Source organism: Saimiri boliviensis, chromosome 2, assembly GCF_048565385.1.
Source record: "Saimiri boliviensis isolate mSaiBol1 chromosome 2, mSaiBol1.pri, whole genome shotgun sequence".
In the NCBI taxonomy this organism is placed as follows: Eukaryota; Metazoa; Chordata; class Mammalia; order Primates; family Cebidae; genus Saimiri; species Saimiri boliviensis.
In genome coordinates, this window is record NC_133450.1 from 187,019,504 (window position 1) to 187,039,642 (window position 20,139).

Consider the following 20,139-nt stretch of genomic DNA (forward strand, 5'->3'; position numbering starts at 1 on the left):
TTAGTTCAACCATTGTAGAAGGCAGTGTGGTGATTCCTCAAGGATCCAGAAATAGAAATACCATTTGACCCAGCAATCTCATTACTGGATATATACCCAAAGGATTATGCATTGATCTATTATAAAGACACATGTCACGTATGTTCATTGTGGCACTGTTAACAATAGCAAAGACTTGGAACCAACCCAAATGCCCATCAATGATAGACTGGATAAAGAAAATGTGGCACATATACACCATGGAATATTATGCAGCCATAAGAAAGGATGAGTTCATGTCCTTTGCAAGGACATGTATGAATCTGGAAACCATCATCCTCAGCAAACTGACACAAGAACAGAAAACCAAACACTACATGTTCTCACTCATAAGTGGGTGTTGAACAATGAGAACACATCGACGTAGGGAGGGGAGCATCACACACTGGGGTCTGTTGGGGAGTGGGAGGCTAGGAGAGGGATAGCAGAGGGTGGAGAGATTGAGGAGGGATAACATTAGAAGAAATATCTAATATAGGTGACGAGGGGATGGAGGCAGCAAACCACCATGGTATGTGTATACCTATGTAACAATCCTGCAAAATTCTGGGGCACATGTACCAGAATTTAAAGTAAAATTTTTTTTAAAAAAAAGTCATAGGAACTTAGGAAAAAAGAGAGAAGACCAATGACCAATATTGAGAATGAGAGAGGTGACTCACCAAAATTCCAAATATATTTAAAGGACAGTAAATTAACTTGAAAGCCAAACGTGGTGGCTCATGCCTGTAATCCCAGCACTTTGGGAGGCTGAGGTGGGCGGATCACTTGAGCTCAAGAGTTCAAGAACAGCCTGCGCAATATGGCAAAACTCAGTCTCTACAAAATAACCAGGCACGGTGGTGTGCAGTTATAGTCCCAGCTACTCAGGAGGCTGAAGTGGGAGGATTGCTTGAGCCTGGGAGGTGAAGGTTGCAGTGACCCAAGATCTTGCCACTGCACTCCAGCCTAGGTGACAGAGTAAGACCCTGTCTCAAGTAATAATAATAATGTGAAATTTTTAATGTCTATAAATTGACAACTTAGATGAAATGGACTGCTGTAGTTTGAATGTGTTCCTTCCAAACTTTATGTGTTGGGAACTTAATCCCCAATGTAACAGTGTTGGGAGGTGGGGCCTTTGGGGAAGTGTTTTGGGTCATGAGAACAGGGTGGATTAATGCCACTATAAAAAGGGTTTACAGGAGTGGGTTCTCTCTATTCTGCTTTTCTGCCCTTCATCCATGTGAGGACACAGCAAGGAGGCCCTCATCAAATGCTGGTAACTTCCCAGCCTCCAGAACTGTGAGAGAATAAAGTCTGTCTCTGTAAATTACCCACTCTGTGGTACTCTGTTATAACAGCACAAAATGGACTAAGACTGGACAAGTTATTTGAAAGACACAAACTATCAAAACTTACTCAAGAAGAAATAGATAACCCGAATGGCCTTAAATTCATTTAAAGAAATTGCATTTGTAGTTTAAATCTTGTCTCAAAAAAATTGTCAAGGAAATTCTTATTTATGTTCATATTTCTTCACTAGTGAATTCTAACAAATATTTGAGGAAGAAATAATACCAATTCTACATAAATTATTTCAAAAATTTAAAGAGAATACTTCTCAATTCATTGTTTGAGGCCAAGATTGCCTTGATACCAAATCCAAAGACATTACAAGAATGGAAAACTATAGACCAATATTCTTCATGAACAATGAATGTAAAAAGTTCTTAACATTTTAGCAAATCAGATCCAGCAACATATAATTCGTAATGAATATAGAGGGCAAACAAACATGATAGAACGCAAGGATGCAATCAGCAGAATCAGGACCATGGACAAGGGATCTAATTTCTTCCACAAAAAAATCATAAGGAGAAAAGTTAAAGCAATGAAGCAGAATCTATGTATTAAAAGAGACTTAAGAGACATTTAAACCACTTGCAGTTTGTGGGCTGTATTTGTATTTTGATTCCAAAAGACAAATTATAGAAAATAAAAATAGTCCAGGCATGATGGCTGGTGGGGTGTGATGGTGGCTCATGTCTGTAATCCTAGCACTTTGGGAGGCTGAGGCAGGTGGATCACCTGAGGTCAAGAGTTTGAGAAAATAAAAATAAATGTATAAGCCAATCAAGGGAATTAAAGCACTGATAGGATATTTGATGATATTAAGAAACTATTATTAACTTTCTAGGTTCAATAATGGTAGTTCTGTCATTTTTAAAGTTTGTGTAGATGTAGATGCATACTGAAATATTTAATGATATAACTCTCTGATATCTGGAATTTACTTCAAAATGAGGAGGTAAATAGTGTGGGGGTATAGAAGAAACAAGATCATTCAAAAATGTTGTTGAAGTTGGGTGACAAGTACATGGAGATATGTTATTTGAAATTTTCCCTAGTAAAAAGATATTTAAAAACAGAATCTTCCAAAAGTGCTTTAAAATACCTTACTAATAAAGTAAAAACACAAGACAGAATCATGTGTAAATAAACGTATGTAGAAATGCTTTTGGTTTAACAATATGCACATGAAGATATTATAGTCAAAATGTTAAATTTTATTTATACCTTGAAAACATGTTACTATGATTGCAAAAATGAATTTATATTCTTATATAAAATGTGTTATCCTATTAAATATTACTGATAGTTACTACTCAACCAAACACAATAATTACATTTCTATCTGCCTCAATAATGCATCCGAAAGAAACTCCTATAAAAGTGAAATTTTACCTTTTCTGTGCTACCTGCTGAGGGGTCCATATGGCGTTGTTCTGGATTCCCATCGTAACTTAAAGGGAAGCTTTCACAATGTCCAGAGCCCTTGATGTCCTGTGAATGAAGGAGGAGGATGTCCTTAAGTTCCTTGCAGCAGATAGGTGGCACCAACCTTGACTTCCAGATGGAATAGTACATCTATAAAAGGAAAAGTGATGGCATCTACATCATAAATCTGAAGAGAACCTGGGAGAAGCTTCTCCTGGCAGCTCGTGCCATTGTTGCCATTGAAAGCCCTGCTGATGTCAGTGTTATATTCTCCAGGAATACTGCCCAGAGGGCTGTGCTGAAGTTTGCTGCTGCTACTGGAGCCACTCCAATTGCTAGCTACTTCACTCCTGGAACCTTCACCAACCAGATCCAGGCAGCCTTCCGGGAGCTACGGCTGCTTGTGGTTATTGACACCAGGGCTGACCACCAGCCTCTTGCGGAGGCATCCTATGTTAACCTACCTATCATTGCTCTGTGTAACACAGATTCTGCTCTGCACTATGTGGACATTGCCATCTCATGCAACAACAAGGGAGCTCACTTAGTGGGTTTGATGTGGTGGATGCTAGCTTGGGAAGCTCTGTGCATGTGTGACACCATTTCCTGTGAACATCCGTGGGAGGTCATGCCTGATCTCTACTTCTACAGGGAACCTGAAGAGATTGAAAAAGAGCAGGCTGCTGCTGAAAAGGCTATGACCAAGAAGGAATTTCAGGTTGAGTGGACTGCTCCAGCTCCTGAGTTTACTGCTACTCAGCTTGAGGTTGCAGACTGGTCTGAAGGCATGCAGGTGCCCTTTGTGCCTATCCAGCAGTTCCCTACTAAAGATAGGAGCACTCAGCCTGCCACGGAAGACTGGTCTGCAGCTCCCACTGCTCAGGCCACTGAATGGGTAGGAGCAACCACTGAACGGTCTTCAGCTGTTCTTGCACAAGCTCTTAAGCAACATGGAAATAAGATTGATGGAAAATAAGCATCAAGTTTCTAAAAAAGAACACACACAAAACTGAAATTTTAGACTGGGCACAATGGCTGTAAATAAATGCCTGTAATCCCAACACTTTGGGAGGTTGAAGCAGGAGGACAACTTGAGCCCAGGAGTTTGAGACAAGCCTGGGCAATATAGTGGGACCCCGTCTCTACAAAAAATTATAAAGTTAGCTAGACATGGTGGCATGCATCTGTAGTCCCAGCTACACTACTCAGGAGGCTGAAGTGGGAAGATCTTTTGAGCCTAGGAGGTCAAGGCTACAGTGAACAACAATCATGCCATTGCACTCCAGCCTGGGTAACAGAGACACTGTCTCAAAAAAATTTAAATAAATGAAATGAAATTTTAGTCATTATTTCAAAAATGTCTTCAGTATCTGCATCTTTTTCACCATTTAAAATGTTTCTAAATGTTCTGAAAGTTAATTCCTATCTATGACAGATTTCAATTAAGAAAAAAAAAAAAAGCTTTCTTGGGGAAGGGAGGCAGTTAATAGGGTGATAGCAACTCTCTGTGGATGATATTATGAGAAGTCCTCATATAATAGGTGAGTTTGGCCGATTAGCTAACCTAGATGATGAACTATAAAGCTCAAAGAATTCAGGAACACAAGGAAGAAAGGGTAATTAACCCTGACAGAGTAGCATTACTCAGTGCCAGACCCGTTACACGCATCACCTCATTCAGTGCTTACCACCAGCCAGACTCAGTAATTGTTACCCCACGTTCTACAAGAGAAAACTGAATCACCAAGAAGTAAAGTAACTAGCCCATCACAGCAACTTAGAGATAGATAAAAAGGTTGATTCTAACCTCCACTAAAGGCCATGCTACCTCCATTTCATTCAAGTTAAGAAGATATAAATACTCGGAATGATTATAAGTAAGCTGTTTGAAATTGCAGACTATTCACATATCCAGTAGTTTTTTTTCTTTAAAGAAGGACAGTAATAGGAATTTTAAAACAGGACCCAGGGCGGCCAAGGCAGGAGGACACTTGAGGCTAGGAGTTCCAGACCAGCCTGGGCAACACAGCAAGACCCCGTCTCTACAAAAAATAAAAAATTAGCTGGTCATGGTGGCATGCTCCTGTTTCTTGTGGAAGGAAGAAGGCTGAGGAAGCTGAGACAGGAGAATCACTGGAGCCCAAGAGGTTGAAGCTGCAGTGAGCCATAATTGTGCCACTGCAATCCAGCCCATGCTACGGTGTCCCGACCTGCAGGACAACAACAGGAGCCCGAAGGGAGTGGGGATGGATGGGCAGGAGACGCGAAGAATGGAGACAAGACAGGAGTCTGATCAAGTCTCGTTTATTGTTGCTGAGCTCACAGCTTAAATAGGCCAGGCAGGGAGGCGGGGCAAAGGAAGCTTGCAGTTGGGAAATTCCGGCCAGGTGTGCCAGGTGCCGCTACCAGCCTCGTGCCGTCCACGGGCTGGACCTGAATCATCAGGACTTGAGCCTCCCACAAGCGGCACCTGGGCTCTCTTGGCCCCAGGATTTGGCCTGTGCTGCTGCCCACAGGTTCCCCTTTATTTTATTTAGAAATTAGGCTGAGTGGTAGTTATGCCCGCGGGAACCGTGCCTGTCTTAGGTCAGAGGACCCCACATGAGAGAACATTGACTCCTTATCCATCATGGGGAGGGGAAAAACGTTTTCCTCCTTAGGCGGAGTGTCCTTACTCATGCTCCTCAGTTGCCCGTCATTGGCTAACCGGTTCAGCTCGCCGGGTGACCTGAGAGGAAAGGTATCAAGCTCCATCTCTAGGTCTGCCATCTCCAGCCTGTGGTAATGGACCTGAATGGGCTGCATCTTTATGGCCTCAATTTGTGATCCTGAGAAGCTCCTGAGTTTGCTGAGTATAACAAGACCGATTAGACAAGAAGACAAGGAGGGAAAGCAATCAAGATAAATAATACCATGTTGTTGACTCCTAAAAAGGAAAAAGATGGAAGACCCTCAGGGCTCGATGTCGTCCCTGGGTGGAGTTGGTTTTTCGGATTTTTTGGTATCTACTTGCTTTACAAGTCTCTCGGGAAGCCACCTGATAAATGCACGCATCCCCTTTTACCTTTCCTAGTTTGATTTTTTCTAATTGCTCAATAAGTTCCTGATGTTCAGTTTCAAGCTTTGAGTTTTAAGATATTCTATTTTAGATTGGATTTCTTTTTGAGGGAACCAGGGACAAACGTCCTTAATATAATCAAAATATTTAATTAACCGGTTTACTTTCACCTTTACTCCTCGCGCCTTTAATGCTATGCTGAGTTCTTCTACAAACAACTCATGCTTACTAATTTCCTGACCCATAATATCGTCGTCCACTTACCAGAGAGCAAGGCCGCAGCAGGTTCCCGCGGTGACTCCTCCTCTGGATTTCTTTCTTCAATCCGGCCAGCTTCGACGACGTCCCTGTGTCCCTCTTACTTCGGGTCCCTGTTCGGGCGCCAAACTGGCCCGACCTGCAGGACAACAACAGGAGCCCGAAGGGAGGGAGTGGGGATGGATGGGCAGGAGACGCGAAGAATGGAGACAAGACAGGAGTCTGATCAAGTCTCGTTTATTGTTGCTGAGCTCACAGCTTAAATAGGCCAGGCAGGGAGGCGGGGCAAAGGAAGCTTGCAGTTGGGAAATTCCGGCCAGGTGTGCCAGGTGCCGCTACCAGCCTCGTGCCGTCCACGGGCTGGACCTGAATCATCAGGACTTGAGCCTCCCACAAGCGGCACCTGGGCTCTCTTGGCCCCAGGATTTGGCCTGTGCTGCTGCCCACAGGTTCCCCTTTATTTTATTTAGAAATTAGGCTGAGTGGTAGTTATGCCCGCGGGAACCGTGCCTGTCTTAGGTCAGAGGACCCCACATGAGAGAACATTGACTCCTTATCCATCATGGGGAGGGGAAAAACGTTTTCCTCCTTAGGCGGAGTGTCCTTACTCATGCTCCTCAGTTGCCCGTCATTGGCTAACCGGTTCAGCTCGCCGGGTGACCTGAGAGGAAAGGTATCAAGCTCCATCTCTAGGTCTGCCATCTCCAGCCTGTGGTAATGGACCTGAATGGGCTGCATCTTTATGGCCTCAATTTGTGATCCTGAGAAGCTCCTGAGTTTGCTGAGTATAACAAGACCGATTAGACAAGAAGACAAGGAGGGAAAGCAATCAAGATAAATAATACCATGTTGTTGACTCCTAAAAAGGGAAAAGATAGAAGACCCTCAGGGCTCGATGTTGTCCCTGGGTGGAGTTGGTTTTTCGGATTTTTTGGTATCTACTTGCTTTACAAGTCTCTCGGGAAGCCACCTGATAAATGCACGCATCCCCTTTTACCTTTCCTAGTTTGATTTTTTCTAATTGCTCAATAAGTTCCTGATGTTCAGTTTCAAGCTTTATTTGAGTTTTAAGATATTCTATTTTAGATTGGATTTCTTTTTGAGGGAACCAGGGACAAACGTCCTTAATATAATCAAAATATTTAATTAACCGGTTTACTTTCACCTTTACTCCTCGCGCCTTTAATGCTATGCTGAGTTCTTCTACAAACAACTCATGCTTACTAATTTCCTGACCCATAATATCGTCGTCCACTTACCAGAGAGCAAGGCCGCAGCAGGTTCCCGCGGTGACTCCTCCTCTGGATTTCTTTCTTCAATCCGGCCGGCTTCGACGACGTCCCTCACTGTGTCCCTCTTACTTCGGGTCCCTGTTCGGGCGCCAAACTGGCCCGACCTGCAGGACAACAACAGGAGCCCGAAGGGAGGGAGTGGGGATGGATGGGCAGGAGACGCGAAGAATGGAGACAAGACAGGAGTCTGATCAAGTCTCGTTTATTGTTGCTGAGCTCACAGCTTAAATAGGCCAGGCAGGGAGGCGGGGCAAAGGAAGCTTGCAGTTGGGAAATTCCGGCCAGGTGTGCCAGGTGCCGCTACCAGCCTCGTGCCGTCCACGGGCTGGACCTGAATCATCAGGACTTGAGCCTCCCACAAGCGGCACCTGGGCTCTCTTGGCCCCAGGATTTGGCCTGTGCTGCTGCCCACACTACGGAGGTGTAAACCCTGTCTCAGAAATAAAATAAAATAAAATAACTTTTTAAATGCAGGAGCCTAAGAGCAAGGCTGGATCCAAGGTCTCCAATGTCATCCAGGTACACACCTAGTTCCTCTCATCAGGTGTGTCCTCCAACTGCAGGAAAGGCACCAGACTGTCACAGCCCAGTCCTGAGATTGTTCCACTCATAGCCCATTTGGCAGTATGGTCATTTTCACAATATTGATTCTACTCATCCATGAGATTAGTATGTTTCCATTTGTTTGTGTTGTCTGTGATTTTTTTCAGCAGTGTTCTGTAGTTTTCCTTGTAGAGTTCTTTCGACTCCTTGTTATGTATATTCCTAAGTATTTTATTTTTTATTTTTTGCAGCTATCGAAAGAGGGGTTGAGTTCTTGATTTGATCCTCTGCTTAATCGCTGTTGATGTATGGAAGAGTTACTGATTTGTGTACATTAATCTTGTATTTGGGAACTTTGCTGAATTTTTCTATCAGTTCTGGGAGATTTCTGGGGAAGTACTTAGGGTTTTCAAAGGTAGACGATCATATTGTCGGCAAACGACGAAGGGTTTTCCATGTAGACAATCGTATTGTCAGCAAATAGTGGCAATTTGACTTCCTCTTTACCAGTTAGGATGACCTTTCTTTCTTTCTCGTCTGATTGCTCTGGCTAGGACTTCCAGTACTGTGTTGAAGAGGAGTGGTGAAAGTGGACATCCTTGTTTTGTTCCAGTTCTTAGAGGGAATGCTTTAACTTTTCCCCATTCAGTATTGTTGGCTGTGGGTGTGTCATAGATGGCTTCTGTTACATTAAGGTATGTCCCTTGTATGCTGATTTTGCTGACAGTTTTAATCATAAAGCAATGCTGGATTTTGCCAAGTGCTTTTTCTGCCTCTATTGAGATGATCCTGTGATTTTTGTTTTTAATTCTGTTTATGTAGTGTTTCACATTTATTGACTTGCATATGTGAAACCATCCCTGCATCCCTGGTATGAAACCCACTTGATCATGGTGGATTATCTTTTTGATATGTTGTTTGATTCAGTTAGCAAGCATTTTGTTAAGGATTTTGGTATCTATATTCATGAAGGATATTGGTCTGTAGCAGGCATCCCCAAACTTTTTACACAGGGGGCCAGTTCACTGTCCCTCAGACTGTTGGAGGGCCGCCGCATACTGTGCTCCTCTCACTGACCACCAGTGAAAGAGGTGCCCCTTCCTGAAGTGCGGCGGGGGGGTCAGATAAATGGCCTTAGTTTGGGGACACCTGGTCTATAGTTTTCTTTTTTGGTTATGTCCTTTCCTGGCTTTGGTCTTAGAGTGATGCTGGCTTCACAGAATGAATTAGGGAGGATTTCTTCTTTCTCTGTCTGTGGAATAGTGTCAAAAGGTTTGGTACCAATTTTTTGAATGTCTGGTAGAATTCTGCTGTGAATCCATCTGGTCCTGGACTTTTTTTGGTTGGTAATTTTTCAATTACCATTTCAATCTCGCTGCTTGTTACTGGCCTGTTTAGGGTATCTAATTCTTCCTGATTTAAGCTAGGAGAGTTGTATTTTTTCCAGGAATTTATAAATCTCTTCTAGATTTTCTAGTTTATGCACTCACAGCCCTGACTGGGTTACAGATTCATCAGACACTTCTGAGTAGCCTAGAACTTGCAACGTAGATAGACCTAGAAGGAGAGAATGTCCTGACCAGCAGGTGGGAGTAGGCCAGTTTCCTTGGAGTTACATTTCTTACTATAAACTAGTAAATTAGCATTCTGATTTATGCTTCAGTCTCTTTTTAGTTTAATTACAGTGGATCCATCCCAAAGAAACCACTTGGCACAGAGAACGTTGACCAAATGGAGCCTTTCTGCCTGTAAAGCTGAATGCTGGCTCCTGGTTCTCTCTAATTCTCCTCATTGGTCTCCACCCTCCTGACCAGTTGTAGAGGCACTAAGGACAATCCTAAACACTAGACTGCTGGCATGACCACAACCTGACCTCCTACCAGAGGAGACCAAGCACCGCCATTTCTCTCCTAAGCTGCCTTCCTCTCCTATGCTTTAGCTTTTTCCCTGTTAGATGAAAGTGGTGTCCATTAAAACCTATTTGTTGAATAAAACACTGTGGGGTATATAAATGTATTTAGAAGTTAATTCTGATAACCTAAAAGTTACATGTTTCAGCATAGTGGGAAATAATGGGTATCTATACAATAATATTCAAGGTATCTGAGAGTGTGTGGTATATAATCTCCTCATAAATATTATATAAAGTTGCTATATAAATCTCTTGTAAAGGGGAGATTATTTTTGGCTGAAGTGATCTGGGAAGCTTCATGTAGAAGATGGCATTCAAGCTGGCGCTTGAAGCCGAGAGAGGATTTTAGTATGTGGAGTTGGAAGAGGGAGTGATCCAAAATGCAGGAATCAACATGCATAAACTGCTGGTGTCTCTGTGTAACGATAACATGCAGAAATAACAGAAGGATTCCTGAAATATTTATTTTACCCTGGGTGCATTTTATTTTGTATATATTTGATCTTAATTAACTGAGTTTTAGATTTTATTTTGTCTTTGCATGGAAACTAGGGTTGTGGTTATCTCCTCATGGGTTTGTTTTTCTGTGTCACGTGGACATGAACTATGGAGATGGGTCTTCAGAACCTGACCATATGTGTTTCTAGGTATAAACGTCTGTGTGGGTGCATTTCTCTACACAGATTTTTTGGTCTTTGTGGGTGTGCGCACATGCAGTCCTGAGGGTTGAGAAGGAAAGAGAGGAAGGATTAGAGGGGAGAAACGGCAAGGGGAGAAAGGAGGTGAGAAGTTGTTGAGGGTGTTGGGGCTGTTGATGGAAAAAATAGACTCTGTAAAATATTTTAAAGAGGTTTATTCTGAGCCAATATGAGTGACCATGGCCTGGGTAACACCGTCTCAAGAGGTCCTGAGAACCTGTGCCCGCCTCAGTTGGATTACAATTTGGTTCTATACATTTTAGGGAGGCAGAAGTTACCGGCAAAGTCATAAATCAATACATGAAGGGTATACATTGGTTCAGCCCAAAAAGGCAGGATGTCTTGAAGCAGCTCTTACAGGTTATGCATGGATTGAGATATTCTTTAATTTACAAGTGATTAAAGGAGTAAAGCTTCGTCTAAAAATTTGGAGTCAGCAGAAAGGAATGTTAAGATTACTTAAGTTTCCTTGTGCTTTGACATGGTGCTTCCTTCCTGGTCCTTTGACATGGTAAGGCCTTAAAACCTGCTTCAGAATTAAGATCCCTAACCCTAACCCCTAACTTTGTCTTTGTTCCCTCTCATATATAGTGAGAAATGTCACTATGTTGCCCAGGCTGGTCCCAAACTCCTGACCTCGAGGGATCTTCCATCCTCAGCCTCCCAAAGGGCGAGGCTACAGGCATGAGCCACCTTGCTGGCCCAGATTTTTCATCTGTTCTTCTGAGGGTAGCCCCAAGAGATCACCTGGGGAACTTTATCTGCATAGGACAACCTTTGTTCCCATGTAGCTCTGCTGCTCCCCTTCCCTTAACGTAGGCCTCCCAACTCCTGAGTCCATTCATTCTGCCTAATGACTTACTGCCCCTTAAAGGAATTGTTGACATTTCTTATCGCCCACTCTCCATGAAAAAGGATAGGTAAGCTTCTGTACTACACTGGGTTATTCAGTAATAATCACTCTGATTATGAATAATCCCCTCCCTCATACAGATGAATAAATTTTCACCTATTAATCTGCTTTTTGTCAGTTGATTTTCATAGCTCCTTCTAAAGGTGAAGGGAAGTTTCCCCTTTGCCATGTACAAGGGGAACCTCTGCTCTTAAGACCAAGTGTGGTTTCGTATTGTTAGTATCTTACATAGTTGATAATTGATTGTCCCATAGATCTCAGATGTTCCTTTCTTATAATATAACATTTATCCATAAAAGGCTAGTGCTTCAAAATGCCATCTTTTCTTTCATCCATTGCAGTCTATCTCTTTTCATTGGTTCAGTCTTTCATCGAATTTAATCCTCCTTCTGGATTGCCTTCATTTAGTTTAGTTTTTTCTCCCTTTTCCTTATCCTTCCAGTTTGATTTCTTTCTTCACTGTAGTTTTTATCTTATGTAAGTTTTCTCTTCTAACTTATGGAACTAATAGCATACCTCAGAAACAAATGTTTTTTTCATTGAGGAAGGGGCACTTCTTGTTGTAGGAGTATTTTTTAGGCTCCATTTTTGGCTTTTGTCTTCACTGTCACTGCCACAGTTAATTCATTCATTGATCGTACAGATTTAAATTGGATACCTTTGTTTATATGAAAGGCATGACAGAAACAGAAAAAAAAAAATCCCTCAGGGAGTTTCTTTCTAGTGGAAGGAAGGAGAAAGTAAACAAATAGCAAAATATGTAGTATGTTAGATGGTGATAAGTGCAATGGAGAAAAATAAAGCAGAGACTGAGTCAAGAGTATGAACAAGATTTGTAACTTTAAATAGGTGGGAAGGGGAGGTCTGAGAAGATGATCTTGGAACAAAGACCAGTAGGAGATGAGGGAGCAAATCATGTGTGTCTCTGGGAAAAGGTAACAGGAAACATCGATAGGGAGAAGACAGGTAAAGATCCAATAAGAGTCCCTCAAGCCAGTACACGGCAGGTTGAGGACTTCAGAATGCCTCCATAGTATGGTATCCTTCGGACAGACTTTGTCTCAGGTCACTACCTCAAAACCTTATAAGGACTTCTTCCTCAATCTTATTTTATCTTACCTCATCATGTTTTTCTTTTTTAAAAGATGGAGGCTCACTATGTTGACTAGGCTGGTGTCAAACTCCTAGGCTCAAGCTTTCTAAACAGCTGGGACTGCAAGACCACACCACTGTTCCTGGCTTTTCCCTTATCTTTGTGTCTTTGGGGACTAAATTGGTTTAGTTTTGTCTGCCTAACTTGGGAGGTTTAACCAGCCCATCATCAATGACAGCCTGGCCTTTGGCCAAGCTCTGGACAAGCACCAGCCTATGGACCATTGACGTTCCATGTGTTCTTCTTCATTCAAAACTGAACCTCATGTAAGCCAAATGCTCAATTCCCGTGTGGTTTCTCACTATCACATTAATTTGAATGCTTCTCTCTGTGTCACAATTTACTGGGGACAATTTGCAAGACAGCCGACACTTAGGTGAACTTTTTACAGAGACTACTTTGTTTTTTTTGAGAAGTACCTTAGAACATAAAGAGAAGAAATCCTTTTAAGGAGATTTTTCATCTTGCCCGATTAAGATGGAGTGATTGTTTTGTTTCATGTAGAAGACATCCCTCCTTCATTTCTATACTTCAGGAGTTAATAAATGCTGGCTTTTAAATTGTACCATTTATAAAATTGTGAAAGGTCAGAGCTACTGTTTCAACCAGCTATAATAACTCTCTGCTGTATATCTATATGTGAAAATGGGTTTTTCTGCATCTAAGCTTTCTCTCCTCTCCTTGCAGAAGGAATATTAATAGGCTGCTACAGTATTCATATTTGTCTGAAGCCAGTTTTGCCTTTTTTTTTTTTACTCACCACTATTCCAATGAGGATCTCCTCTGTTTTGTTCTGTTCCGTTCCCTCCTTTTTTCCTGTCTCCTGGAAAACATTGAAAATTAACTGAGAAATAAGTTATTCTGTTATTATGTGCACACTCTAGGAATAACTAGTCCAGATAAGCAGCCAAAAATGTCTAAAAGATCTTGAAAATGGCTAAGAGAGTAGATTTTAAGTGTTTGCTCTACATACATAAAAAATAAGTATGTGAGGTAATACAAATGTTAATTAGCTCAAATTAGCCATTTCATAATGTACATTTCAAAACAACATACATGATAAATATATTCTGTTTGTCAATTAAAATAATTAAATAAATGTTTTTAAAGTCTAAAGGAAATCTTTATTAGGCTGTTAGGGTTTCTTTTTATGAACACTTAAAAAGGTATCTACATTTAGCCTATGTTACTAAGTTATGAGATAAGAAGAAATAGATTTAAAGACTAAGAGATTTTGTCATGATTCAGAGTCTCTAAATTTTAGTTTATCATATAAACAATAATGGCATATTTATCTTTAGATAGATATGACTTATATCTTGTCTTTTTTCTTTTTCAATTGAGACAGAGTCTCACTCTGCCACCCAGGCTGAAGTGCAGTAGCAGGGTCATAGCTCACTGCAGCCTCCATCTCCCGGGCTCAAGCAATCCTCCTGCCTCAGTCTCACACACCACCACACCTGACTAATTTTTTGATTTTTAGTAGAGACGAGATCCCGCTATGTTGCTTGGACTGATCTTGAACTCCTGAACTCAAGTGATCCTCCCACCTTGGCCTCCCAAAGTGCTGGGATTACAGGTGTGAGCCACCATGCCCAGCCTATTTTGTCTTCTTCCTAACTATTCTTTTGCCTATCCAAAAGTCAGTCAGATTTTTTAAAAAGCTGTAAAGGTGTCTTTTATGAATAAACTATATTTATAGGGTGTTCTAAAATGGCCATTAGGTACAACAGAGATTTGTTCCTTCAACCCATAAAAGGAAGGACAATAGGAATAATTAGTTTTGTCTAGAATTTTTCCAAATTTCAGTTAATACAAGCCTATGTGAACTCTTTTATCATATTTAAGATTAAAAAAAAAAAAACTGTCCAGCCCATTCGTAGACATGTTGCAGCCTGATTCTCCCACTGATTGTAACAAAAAGTCTGAAAAAATACAAAAAACCACAATCTAGGAACTCTGAGAAATAGAAATAGCAGTTGGCTGTGAAGGGAAGTAGTCAAAACCTGAAAAACAACCCAAATGGAGGCAGTGAGTTTCATGAGTTATTTTCTTCCTTTACCTACCAATTTTGATCCAAAGGCAACCTGAGTTGGGGAACTATATAGCAGGAACACATAGCAAAAACTGAGAAAAAATCCCATTTTTCCTGGCCATAGGTCTGGAAAAGATGGTCAATGCAACCTAGAGAGTGTGAGGAGAATCCTTGATTTTATTTTTCTCTTTCTGTCCTTTCCAAACCATGCCCAGGACCAGCTCTGATCATACAGCTGAGCTGTCACGTTGGCTGTGATGCAGAAACCCAGAACCCTGAGAGCAAACCTGTTCCTCCAGAAGGAGGAGCTAATGGCCCTGGAGTAGTCTTCCTCAGTGTGTGTGGGTGGATGGAAGAATTCTTGTTATTTCTCTCTCTCTCTTTTCTCTAATTACCCTATCCTGAGTGTAGACCCAATCACACAGAACTGTATGATTATGATGGCCACAACTGTAAGAGAAACTCCAGCTCTCTATGAAAAGACTGATGAAAAGGTGCCCCTGAGAAACAAAGAATGTATTGAAAGTCCTGCAGAGAAGAGAGGGGGATAAGGAATCCCCAGCTTCCATGTGAATTGTCACAAGTCCATACTCACTCCCAAGCTGTGTATTTTCAGAACACATGAAAAAACGTATAGCAAAAGCTTTGAGAACTGAACTGCCATATAACCTATCACCTATGTCCCAGACTAACCTCTAAATAGTGCATGCAAAGAGCAGACCCAAAGAGCATAGCAAATACTTCAAAAACTGAAGTCTTTGGAACTACTGCCCACAGAAAGTGACAGAACTTTCCATCCAAACCTAACAGGGTTAACTTCCTACTAAAATAAAAACAACCAACATTATGCAGAGGACTTAAATAGGCCAGAGTTCACAATTTAGTATGCAAAATGTCTAAGATTCAACCTATTAAGAATTAAGAAAATGTGACCAATTCTTAAGGGGAAAAAATAATCAATAGATGTCAACCCCAAGATGTTGACATTGTTAGACAAACACCTTAAAGTGGCTTTTGGGTGTATCTTCCAGAAAGTAAAAGTAAACACTATTGAAACAAACAGAAATATAGAAGATCTAAGCAAAGAAACATAAATTATAAAAAGGAACCTATTAGAAATTTAAAACTGAAAAATACAGTATCTGAAATAAAATATTTACTGGATACAGTTAAGAGCAGAATGGAAAAGACTGACCAATCCATGAACTTGTATTTGGGCCAATAGACATGTTCAATCTTCAGAGAGAAAAAAAAAAATGGAAAAAAGAGATGAGTACAATCATGAGGACTTTGAGACAATATCAAAAGCATTAAATTCACATCAGTGGAATTCCAGGAGAGGAGAATAAGATTGGTGTAGAAAATACATGTGATGATATAATGGCTGAGAATTACTCAAATTTAGTAAAGTTATAAAGTTACAGATATGAAAGCTCAGTGACCCCTCAAACAGGAATGAACTCAGGAAAACCATGCCCTAACATGGGAAGAAATTTGCTTGGAAATTTCCTTCTGGAAATTTCAACTTAACTCTATTGACAGGGGAATAAATTTCACAGAATTCATCACTAAAGAACTCTGCAAAATCTTTTACCTTTTGCTTAGAAACTCTATCATTTTATTATCCATAAACTTCAGACAATATAAAGAGAACTAATTCGGAATCCTAAAATTAAACTTAGCAAAATTTAGTTTTCAAAAACCCTTTAATTTCTATGGCCTAAAGTAAGGTTCAGCAAACCCTGACACAGAGCCAGAGCGTAAATAATTTAGGTTTTGTGGATTTTGTGGTAGAAAAGACACCTCCGATCTCTTACCTAGAAGGTATAGGTCTGGTTCTGGTATTCTCAGAGCACCGTAGGTAAAGACAGCAAGGAGCATTCAGCTTTCGCTACAGTACCCTCACCCTTAGCTGTGCCTGGTTCAGGTGAGTCTAGGGTCTCCCTGCATTAATTTTTCTGGAGCATAAACCTTGAGGTTTTATCCATTTATGGGAGAAGGAGTGTTAAAAGTTTGTAAGAAACAGGAGATTTAGTTGTCTGTTCTCATACTTTCAACCCCACTTTCAGAGGTAGCTGCCACCAAATCCTGAGCCTTTAGAATGATTTGGCTTTATTTTTGTCTAGCGTCTCCACAGGCATTTAGCATTTTTCTTTCTCAGGTCTCCTAAATCAGTTACTACTAGTCTATCTATTTTTTTCAGCTTCCAAAATTTTGTTGACAATTTGTGTCATCTCCTTCCTCCATCTTCTCTCCCATTTCCTTTAATATCATGGGTTTTTTCCTCTTAAAATTTTTTTACATCATTATAGCAGGGTAAATTGATGTGTTTAAATTTACCTGGAATTGTAAGTCTCAACAGTATATAGGTAGATATAGCATTTATTAAAAGTTAAGTTTGCTGGAAAACAGTAAGTTCCTTCAATATATAATCTGAGCTCCTTTTTCCACTCAGGAACATTTTCTTCTCTTATACCTTGCATTATTACTTCTTTTTTGTTGGCGTTGCTCCCCATTCCTACAATAAAGGTCTTTTATTCCTGCATTTGATTTCTGTCCTTTGTTCTCCATATCTATCATCGTCTCTTATAATCTCCACTTTGGAGTTTTAGTTTTGTTTTTACAGTCTGGAAGTACTTCTCAATTTTATCCTCATACAACAGGAATCTCATTTTTTCCCATGTCAGTTCTGCTTCTTATACAACTTCTGTTTCATTGAAATCTATTCTTTCTCAGCTAACACACCCTTCCTCTCTATATACATCACATTCAGGTTTCTAGTCTTTTCCAGTCGTCAGAATGTCTACCTGTTATCACCTGCTTTTCTTTTTTCTTTTTCCTCTGTTTCCTTTTTGATGGACAAGGTCTTGCTCTAGGCTGAAGTGCAGTGGCACAATCGTGTCTCACTGCAGCCTCAACTTCCTAAATCCAAGGGATCCTCCTGCCTCAGCCCCCTAAGGGGACTGAGACTACAGGTCCATGCCACCATGACACTATAGGTCCATGCCATCATGACACTACAGGTTCATGCCACCATGCCTGGCTAATTTTTTTTTGTAGAGACAGGTCTCAAGTGAGACAGTCTCTACTGGAGTGCAGTGGTACGATCACAGCTCACTGCAGTCTTGACCTCCTGGGCTCAAGCTATACTCCTGCGTCAACCCCCCAAGTAGCTGGGACTACAGGTGTGCATCACCATGCCCTGCTAAATTTTTCATATTTTTTTTGTAGAGACAGGGTTTTGCCAGGCACATTTCTTTTACTGAAAATACATCAAGCAGATATAATAGTGCCCATCATGTGTGTCTGCTTTTCCTAGTCAAAGCATTTTCAGCAGTATGTCTTTCCAAGTCTTTGGGAATGATAATTCTATTTTATTTACAATGTATATTGTTTGTCACTAGTCCATGTTGACAGGTTGGCATATTTTTTCATCCTTGAATGAAAATTGGAGTAGGTAGTTCTCATTTCATATTTTGAACAAGAAGCATTAACACCAAAACAGTAGGCAGAACCAAAACCTGCACAGTAGTATCAAGGTTAGAAATGCCAAGAGAGAAATTTAAAGGGTTCACAAACTAAAGAAGATCAGAGGTAGGTATCACCTGTTTCCACTGCAATCAGGAAACAGGTAAGTCCAGACATGGAACATTTGCACATTTCTTATATGGATCAGAAAGTAAGAGGATATGATGACTAGGAACCATGGAGGTGGAAAGATTCTTTGAGAAAAAGAATTGTGGTGATCTGTGCAGAAAGAAGCTTAAGATTAGATGATTGAATTTGCCCTCTTGGGGGTGGTAGCCTTGATATGGTTTGGCTCTGTGTCCCCACCCACATCTCACCTTAAATTGTAATAATCCCCACATGTCAAGGGTGGGACCAGGTGGAGATAACAGAATCATGGAGGCAGTCCTCCCCACTCCACTCAGCTACCAACCCCAGTGCTGTTCTCATGATAGTGAGTGAATTCTCACAAGATCTGTGGTTTTATCAAGGGCTTCCCCCTTCATTCAGCACTCATTCTCTTTCCTGCTGTCCTGTGAAGAGGTGCCTTCCACCACAACTGTAAGTTTCCTGAGGCCTCCACAGCCCTGTAGAAGTGTGAGTCAATTAAACCTCTCTTCTTTATGAAGTACCCAGTTTGGATATTTCTTCATAGCAGCATGAGAACAAACTAATAAATACAACTCTCTATCACTATAAATGGTGTTATGACAATATGTAATAGGAGCAAAATCTATCATGAATATGTAGTGTCTATTTCCTTGAGAAACTCCCCCTTCCCCACCACTTGTGATTCTAGTGGACCTGTCAACTACAGGAGTCTACTCTTTTATCAGGATAGCAACCTATAGCCCTGGCAACAGTAATTCATCCAAAGGGTGATGATGTTGGAGGTGAAATTTCAATCTAATGTAAATGGAATTATAGAAAAAATACCTGGAATGAAGCCTACTTGATCATGGTGGATAAGCTTTTTGATGTGCTGTTGCAATTGGCTTGCCAGTATTTTATTGAAGATTTTTGCATCTATGTTCATCATGGATATTGGCCTGAAGTTTTCTTTTCTTTTTGAGTCTCTGCCGGGTTTTGGTATCAGGATGATGTTGGTCTCATAAAATGAATTGGGAAAGATTTCCTCTTTTTGGATTATTTGGAATAGTTTCAGAAGGAATGGTACCAGCTCCTCTTTGTATGTCTGGTAGAATTTGGCTGTGAACCCATCTGGGCCTGGGCTTTTTTTGGGTGGTAGGCTCTTAATTGCTGCCTCAACCTCAGACCTTGTTATGGGTCTGTTCAGGGTTTTGGCTTCTTCCTGGTTTAGGCTTGGGAGAAAGCAAGTGTCCAGGAATTTATCCATTTTTTCCAGGTTTACTAGTTTATGTGCATAGAGTTGTTCGTAATAATCTCTGATGATCGTTTGAATTTCTGTGGAATCTATGGTGATATCCCCTTTATCATTTTTTATTGCATCAATTTGGTTATTCTCTCTTTTCCTTTTTATTAATCTGGCTAGTGGTCTGTCTATTTTGTTGATCTTTTTGAAAAACCAGCTCCTGGATTTACTGATTTTTTGAAGCAAGGTTGGTTCAACATATGCAAGTCTATAAACGTAATTCACCACATAAACAGAACCAAAGACAAAAACCACATGATTATCTCAATTGATGCAGAGAAGGCCTTCGACAAAATTCAACAGACCTTTATGCTAAAAACCCTCCATAAACTAGGTATTGACGGAATGTATCTCAAAATAATAAAAGCTATTTACAACAAACCAACAGCCAATATCGAACTGAATGGGCAAAAACTGGAAGCATTCCCTTTGAAATCTGGCACTAGACAAGGATGCCCTCTCTCACCACTCCTATTCAATATAGTACTGGAAGTTCTAGCCAGAGTAATCGGGCAAGAAAAAGAAATAAAGTGTATTCAAATAGGAAAGGAGGAAGTCAAATTGTCCCTACTTACAAA

At 40.8% G+C, this 20,139-nt stretch overlaps 1 pseudogene; it reads left to right on the plus strand.

The window, feature by feature from the left end:
• The first annotated feature begins 2,871 nt into the window (after positions 1–2,871).
• On the plus strand, positions 2,872–16,217 carry LOC141583749 (small ribosomal subunit protein uS2-like; annotated as a pseudogene).
• Positions 16,218–20,139: the final 3,922 nt, after the last annotated feature.